Source organism: Fundulus heteroclitus, unplaced genomic scaffold, assembly GCF_011125445.2.
Source record: "Fundulus heteroclitus isolate FHET01 unplaced genomic scaffold, MU-UCD_Fhet_4.1 scaffold_932, whole genome shotgun sequence".
NCBI lineage: Eukaryota > Metazoa > Chordata > Actinopteri > Cyprinodontiformes > Fundulidae > Fundulus > Fundulus heteroclitus.
The window spans coordinates 25,001-34,090 of NW_023397398.1; positions in this window are offsets into that span (position 1 = coordinate 25,001).

Below are 9,090 nucleotides of genomic sequence, written 5' to 3' on the forward strand. Positions count from 1 at the left end.
CCACTGTGCAGGACTTGTATATGTCATTCTCAAGACGAATTGACGCTGTATTGGCCGCAAAAGGAGGCCCTACACCATACTAATAAGTTATTGTGGTCTAAAACCAGGTGTTTCAGTTTCATTGTCCAACCCCTGTGTATATATATATATATTAGGGCTGGGCAAGTTAACGCGTTAATTTCGCGTTAACTCATTAGACTATTAACGGCGATATTTTCTTTAACGCGCATTAACGCATGTTGCTCACATGCTTTTATTTTGTGAAGGTCTGTTGCTGCGGTGTAGGGGTTTGAATCAGAACAGTAGGTGGCGATAATGCGGCAATAACCTCGCTGTCAGCCAAACCTCGGATTCAGAAGAAGAAAGGTGCTGGCCGGAAAAAAACTAAGCCGACATGCGGAAGGCGGTGTTTCCCGCAGGAATTTGCTTAGGCGAGGCGGTGAGTTGGCAAACGGAACAAGTTTTGTGCGGAGCGGAGCGGAGTCTGCATCGACGCCGTCTGTGAAGTCGCTTCTCGTTTCAAAGTATCCATGTGTTTTTGCCTGTTTTTCCCTGCTATTCACTATATGCACGCGAGAAAGCAACAACAAAAAACTGCGTGTCAACGTCAAATAAACGCAAGCAACGCAAGCATATCGAGTTAGCAAGCATTTCAGTTTAAAGTTCTTCCAGCATCGAATATGACAGAAACAAGTTAGTTGTAACCACTGCCAAGTTAAACTTTGGTATTGAACATAAAATGGTAATGCTGCTCCCTGCTGTTACCTCAGAAATTGCCTGTTTTTGGTAGATTTTTTCCTCATAAAGAGAATTCCCTGTCAGTGGCAATAAGCTTTAATTTATTATTATTGCTATTTTTTGTTTTACATGTTTAAGTTGAGCTTTACACTAAATATGTGTTACTGATAAGTGCTACAAATGTTACAACACTTTTGTTCATATGGCAGCAGAACATTAAAATAAAAGTGCTCTTTACACTACTTTTGAATTCATTCTTGGAGTTTGTAAATACAATGCGATTAATCGCGATTAATCGCGATTAATCAGGGCGATTAATCGTGATTAAATATTTTAATCGTTGCCCAGCCCTAATATATATATATATACACACACATACATATGTATATATAGATGCCATACTCTGTGTATTCAAGTGTCCGCCTAACAAGCCTTTTGGTTTGGCTCGTGGATCCCAGATTGTTTTTGCCTGATTAAAGCCGGGCGTACACTGTACGAGTTTTTCCCCTTTTCGGGCCGATTCTTCAGTCGTGCGAGCATTTTTTGAATCGGGCCGAATTTCAGCTTGATCGTAGAGGGGGGGAGGAGGGGGGATTGGCTTCTCATGACTACCTCCCGATCAGGAATCGGACGATCGTGAAAATCAAACATGTTTGAAATTCAGTCGGCTGTCGTGAGGTTTTTGTGAGCGCATCCTGCTGTTCAAGCAGAGCTACGAGGGGGCGCCCTCCCCTCCTCTCCGTCCCCGCCAGCGGAGGGAGGGGAGCGGGCGTCCCTGAAGCAACCTCCGGCCGGTGTTGGAGAGGGCGAGCCGTCCGGTACGCGCAACGCGCTGGCCGCCTGTTTCGGCATTCCTCCGCGGTCCGCGCAACGCGCTGGCCGCCTGTTTCGGCACTCCTCCGCGGTCCGCGCGTTTCGGCACTCCTCCGCGGTCCGCCTGTTTCGGCACTCCTCCGCGGTCCGCGCAACGCGCTGGCCGCCTGTTTCGGCACTCCTCCGCTTGCTGGGGGGTGGGTGCGGGCCAGGCGACCTGCCATGCCGCGCGGCCGCCGATGCGTCTCGTCTCTCCTCTCTCTCCCCTCCGTTCCCCCGACGCCCGGTGCCTCCTGCGGGCCTCGCCAGAGCTGGGCTCGAACCCCTGCTCTGGGTCCCTGTCACCCACCGTCGCTCGCCTGCCTCTGCCACCACAGCGAGCGGTCCCAGATGGGACATGACGTACAGTGTGAGCAGTCCGGTCTCGTCCGAGCGTCGCGCCGCACAGATCGTGAGCGGTGAACTTTTTAAACCCTGCGGTTCCGTCGCACAGTTTGAGATGTATATAAGTACCACGACTGAAAAACTCGTACAGTGTACGCCCGGCTTAAGTGTATGGAAAATCTTAGATGTCCGATGTTTTTTAAGAACAGGATTTCTCCCCTTTTTTTGTGGTGGAGGCCCGGTTAGCTGTAGCCCAGGTGGTGGAGGCCCGGTTAGCTGTAGCACAGGTGGTGGAGGCCCGGTTAGCTGCAGCCCAGGTGGTGGAGGCCCGGTTAGCTGTAGCCCAGGTGGTAGAGGCCCGGCCAGCCGCAGCCCAGGTGGTGGAGGCCCGGTCAGCCTCAGCCCAGGTGGTGGAGGCCCAATTAGCTGAAGTTGTAACCCAGGCAGCTGAGGTAGGAACCAGGGTAGCTGTAACCACAGCCTGGCCAGCTCAGGGGTTGGGCCCGCTAGCTGTAATCCAACCTGGCATGTGCTCAGAGCCGGTCCAGGATTCATTTCAATATCACCAGCCAAAAGCAACATTAACAAAAGTTCCAACGCCCCCATGGATGATCTAGTTGTAAGTGAATGATCAAGTCTACCTGAGGGTAGCCTGGCATATCCAGAATTGAGAAATCTTGTGAACAAGAGGTATTGATTCCTCTGTACTGGGTATGGAGTTGAGTTTTCCATTTTCCGAGGGCCCGTTAAACTCCAGAAAAGGTAAGAACATATAGCGATGAAAAATACATATGTTGATGGCACAATCCAAGGAAATTTGATGGTTTTGAAGTCTTTTTTTGGCAAAAACACAGGACCTGCCTTACTGTGTGTCTGCACCCTGGCAGCCATCTTGAAAATCAGAGAAGTGACAGAGGGTCATAAATAACCCTCTGTCTGTTAAGTATTGTCTGGTGATGATCAGCTCTTAAGCTGATATCAAGACAACATTTAAAAGGGATGAATTCGAGCACTAGCGGTCTTTTAACAGCAAAACTTGCATGCACACAGAATAAAGGCTTGACAACTTCTTTTCAAGTCCAAGAATTTAATAACAGAAATAAAATGAACATCCAGAGAACATCACTATATAATGCGGTTTACCTGAGTTAGCACAATATTTCAATTAATAAATCCTCTCTACTAGGCTAGTGAAACTTAACTAAACTACTAAGCAAAATGAAGATAAAAAGAAGCGAAGCCAAGGAACTATTTACATGCAAAACAAACAAAAGACAAACAAAAGTGGTTGATCATAATCAGATTAATTCAGTGAATCCTTGTTCACTACAGATCTGATTTCAAAAGCATGGGATGGAGCTAAAAACATTTGCCATGTATTTCAATACATTCACAATGCAAGGCCCAAGTTAAACAAAACATTATTTGTTAAAATAATATTCTGAGGACCGGTTTGTCCTGTAAAATCATTTAAACCCTTACGATCAAGTTTGTTAATGCGATTCTCCCTCCGGGCGTCTGGGGTCGCTGTGGCAACTCGGTGGCTAAGAGGTTACAACATAAAGTTGCCCAAATTGCCTTGAAAACCGGCATTAATATACCATATTGATGCGGGAATAAGGCTCATAACACCAACGGAGGATGGAGGAGCAGAACAGTTACGCTTTATGCTTTAAAACAAACTCCTTTTTGAAATGTCCAAAACTGGATGTTAGCAAGGCTAATAGCAGTTTGGCTAGCCCTTTTGTTCTAAACACAATGGTTTACAAACATTTCCCAATAAACCTTCTTAACTTCACCCTCATCTCGCTGCCCAAACTGTTGATGCCTCATGTGTGAGTTTGTCCACTTTGGCCGTTCCAGGAAGAAGAGTTGGAAGCAGGGAAGTCGTTGGTTTGCCTCTTGGCAGGCTAGCGTTAGCGGGCTAGCGCTTGGCTCTGCGGCACCACATGGTCAAGTCGGAGGCCTGGTGCACTGCAGGCAGTCTCTGGCTTGGATGCAGTCCAGTTTGAGCAGGGGTTTTCCTCAGCATACAGCCTTCAGCTCCATTGGGGTTCGTTTCCCTGTACAGGCTGAGGAAAAATACACAGAGCTGATCGCATGCAGGATCTTTGCCCGTGCATCTGATCGTGGGGTTAAGACAGCAACTTAGCTCTGTATTTTGTGTGTTGATCATCCGGATTCAGTCAGGTCCTCTGCTGAAGCAGGCAGTCGAATCTAGCAGACCCTGGATCAAGCGTGGCTGGTCCAGGCAATCTCCCTCAGCTGCTGGCTTGTGTGTCGTTGAGGGCCGACCAGGCCCTCATGGTCTGGCCTTCTTTGTCTGCTCTGAGAGAGAGCTGTAGAGCTGAAGAAGTCTGCAGAAGAAAGCTGAGGAAAGAGAGAGTCTGTGTCTGTGCTGTGACTTTAATCTCTAAGGAGGGGTCACAGCTGACCTCCTGCTGGGAAAAAGGGCCCTCAGGAGGAGAGAGAGAGGGATAGAGGCCGTCCTTCCGGCCATGTCTGCAGCAGGACAGAATTCTTTTGTCACCTCTTCCTTACTGTTCAGGATCCAATCTGAGATCAACTATTTATCATGGCGCCATTGCATAACAATATATATATATATATATATATATATATATATATATATATATATATATTCACCAATGTCTAAAGCTCTGATGCCTTCATGGAGTAGATGCAATGCGGTACCGCGCACGTGACGTCACCGTCTCAAGAGCAACGCCCCTTTTGCCGCTTAGGTAGGGCATACAGGAGAGAAAGCACGGATAACCCAGCTATTACAAGCGCAACAGAAACAGCGATATGACCGACTTTACAGCCGTTAAACTTTCCCAAGACGATGTCCCAGGCACACGGAATTACTGGTCGCACTGTCGAAGAACACACCAACCTTCAGCTCAAACGATGGCTTGAGGTTCGAGAGCTTAAAAAGACTGGAAAACTGGCCGAGTTGATGACGGTAAGCTTTGTTTTTTTTTTTTCCCTGCGCGGCGATCATGGCAGCGTCGGCCGTTTTTTTTTTTTTTTTTGTTGTTTGCAATCACCGTCCAGGAATGGGTATATGTTAATGTTGTCTCATTTGAAATGTTTTGAGTAAGCCTGGTAGCAGGCTATCATGTTAGCGCCTGCTACCATGACAGCCTATATGCTGTCATGGTAGCAGGCGCTACTTTATTAACATGTCGGCCACCAAAATACTCTACCTTGACTTGATGTCGCTGGAATTGGGTCAGGATGTTCTTCGGTTTGGGCCCTTTCCTCCGACAAAACGCTTGCTACATATGTACTTGAATTTGGTAACTTTTTCCGGGTTGAACTGTTGTGTAGGCCGACCGCCCCGGTCCCAGCGCACACATTTCTCCTTGGCAGTCTTGAAGAAAACATCCTTCATATGCGGCCGATCAGCGTAACTCGAGTCGCTGTTGCACGTTCCATAGCAACAATGTTTATAAACCATGGTCTTAGATTTGGAAAAAGCAGTCGTTTACCGAGTAAAACCTAGGCTAACGCACGTCTCTTTACAGCAAAACAACGGCGGCTTTCCGGAGTTTGCCCCACTGCGTACCACGTGATGTGACGTCATCGTGACGTTGTGTTTCTAAAAATAGCTTGCGCGCGGTACCCGGACCCCATTTTGGAGAGACTAAGTCACAAAAACTTGGATGTGTAGACCTGTGTCTCTCTATCTAATATTAGAAAAATCACATTGTAATATAAACAATATCTTTTGATCTTGTGAAAAGTTATCCCTCGAGCCCTGACGTCAATAGTCCGTCAATTTAAAAAAAAATACGCCGCACAGTGCAGAGGTATCATTAGTGTGTTCAGCTTGAATCAGCAGGTTAGGGTAGCAGGTCGACCGCCCCAAGATGGTGGCCGTAATTCTTGCGTCGCAACAGTCAATGCGGGTCTATTCTTAATTATGTCTATGAATGTAATGCTTAGTGTTTGTGTGAGGGCTGGCTGTGCCGTGTTCGGCTGTCACAGCCAAGGCAAGACCTCTGCACCGCTTTACATTTACTAGGACTTTCAACCACTGGAGGCTTTGCGAAAAAATTTTCTTGAATATAATTAACTCTTTGTCCTCCTAAAAGTAAGACAGGGATGATTTTCTGGAGCACAGAGAAGAGTTGGCTTGCAGGAACAGAAGAGACGGTGAGACTCCAATACCCAGCATGCAGCAGGGTTTTGGACTAGTCTAGCACTTCTGAATGTTGCTCGGTACCGGAAAGGTTATGTTGGAGCTAAGAAATAAACATACAGAATTAGTTTACATGTCTCGTCTGTTGTGTATAGTATCGAATAACAACACGGTGAGTAGACTCTGTCTGCTGTGTTTTACTGTTTTATTTGTTAGTTTTTAATGATCACCTACAGCTGAAAGGGGGCATGAACAGTTTCTCAAAATTGTATTATTTATCTGAAAATCATTTAATGTTCGAGTTAATAACATTTTTATATCCATATTAATATATAAGTAGGGTTGATAGTGTTTAAAGAGGTGGATTTATTAGAAAAAACAAGCCCGCGACAAGATTGTCCTGAGAGCTGAGCCCAGAGACCTGTCCACAGTGTACCCCACCTCTCGCCCATTAACTGATGGAGATAGACACCAGAACCCCTCACCACGCCAACAGGGATAGACATGTTAGAAAATGGTAGGATGAAAACAAAGTGAGCTTCTGTGTTCTGACATCTAGAGAACCTGTTTCAGACAAGAAATAATGATATAAATCAATTTATATTTTTTATTCAGACTAAAGCACACGGAGGAGCTTTAAGGAGGGAGTTTTGTAGCAGTGAGGAATAATCTGGACCTGGTCTTTTCAAGCGAAATGAGACTAGAATGGTTAGTCATCAATGTGTGCTTCTGTAACTATTTCCTTTAAGTGCTCTGTAGTGATTGGGTTTGTCCACTGGTTGTCACAAGGCATTCTTGTTGATAGATGCTAGATCTTAAGGACTCTTTGGCGAGAAAAGTCCTTAGTAATATAGGAGAGGGGAAGAACTGTGTGTAATTCCGTAAACGCCATGAGAAAGAGACTTTTTGTAGTCGGAGTGGCAGGGAACACGATGTTATTGTTTTCACCGTGCCCCGTCTACGGTGAAACACCCTCGGTGGACCCAGCTCTTTTTACCCCAGTCAGGCGACCCCCACTTACTTATTACCTTGAATGTAGGACGCATAAAACAGACAAGTATACTTTTAGTTATATTTATCTACTTAAAGACAGAGAAACAGTACAGTCACACCAGCGCTGCTGGGCTCCTGCTCGGCAAAGAAGCCTCGATTGCTCATCACACAAACATTATATAGGTATCTAGGGTACACAACCCATACAAGGGGCGGTACACATCCAAACTGTGACATCAACAGAGAAACTGGTGTCACCCTCCGGGGTGGTATCTGATAGATATGTGCCAGTCCTTTTGGGTCAGTGCCATCTAAGTGTGCCATGCAGTTCTGGGATAAACAGCTCGTTCCACTTGACCTCGTTGAAATCCTAACAACGAAAAAAAACAAATTTTGCCCCGCCTAAAAAACGGCCAGCTGCAAAAGGCGAAGGTAAGATTCTGCAGAACAGTTCTACCCATAGACATATATAAAGAGTAGACCCCGCATCGACCGCTTCGCCTATGGGCGCTGATTCGATTAGGGGCGCCATCTTGGGGTGTCGACAGCTCAGCTCAGTTATTGTGTTGACCAGGCAAAGAATCAATTTTAATCAACTACAACACTCGTTTAATGTTGAACTAATTGTTCTAATTTTTTTTGCTTAAAACGTTTACAACTATAGCTATTATAACAAATGGTCCAGGTGCGTTTAATAATCTTAGTGGGGTTAAAAGTAATATAATATTCTGACATTATGTATGTATGTTTTCACAACACAGCCAGTCATTAATTTTTTATTGCTATATAAACAAACACATTTGTGCATGTACACATATATACACTGTATTTGGAACGTGTACATAATATACACGTTCCAAAAAGAACCCGTGATAGGGGATCTGTGAAGTAGTAACCTTATTTTTTTTGACAATATTATGCATTGAAATACTCCATGGTACATTGAAACCAAAAAACAAAACCTTTTTACAGGCCCAAGCATTTGTTTAACAAATAAAAGTATTGTATAAACGTTTTTTTTGTTTTGTTTTTTTTTTTACAAATAACTACTGTGCTGTAAAATAATAATTTGATCATCAATACGAACTGAAGGCTTCCAATTGCGGAGATCAGCACCGCCTCACCGCGACCCGAGTCATTGGATTAGAACGGGAGAAAATGAAAAATGATTATGAAAAAAATACGAAGTATAGTAGGACAAATAGTGACTCAAGTGTATTTCACTGCTTTTCTGATTGAGCCGCTGCATCCTGACTCCGCTCTGCAGCGTTTTTGTTTTTCTTCTAAAGCCCGCGGTGCAGGTGTGTTTTTTTTTTCGAGAGAAGAGCATAGTTATTGTAGAGGCTTGGAATTTTGTGTAGGTAAAAACAGCCACCCCATATAATTTATTTTATTATTTGCTTTACATAAAATGCGCATGATACCATTTTAACTTGCAATGAGTAACCGCTATTGTGCTGCCACAAGGTTAATTTCACTGATTTCACTTTGTGTTTGAGGAGGAAAAAACCAAAGGAAAACTTCCACAGCGCTCCGATGTAAAGATGTAAAACAAAAAGATTTATTCCACAGTTTCTTGCGTCATCCTTTACATGAGCAGTCAAATCTTTGATAACCTCCACAAAACAAACTACGGTTGAAAAACCGTGTGGCTCTGTCGATTCTCACTTGCAGCGACCCGACCTCTTTTGGCTTCCGTAAACACCAGGCTCACCTCATTTGCATAAATTGCAAAGTGGCCAATGAAGTTACAAGGCATACAAACTCAAAATAAAACACTTAAAACGTTATGAATTTAGCTACATGCAATATAATAATGCTTCATAAACCTCAACAATTCACTTATTAAATTACTAGTGCTGTCAAACGATTAAAAATTTAATAATCACGATTAATCACATAATGTCGATAGTTAACTCGAGATTAATCACAATTAATCGCATATTTTTATCCTTTTTATTTCTGAAGTGTTAATAGCCTGTTTGGGCCATTTCAATCTGCAATTTTGCAATAAA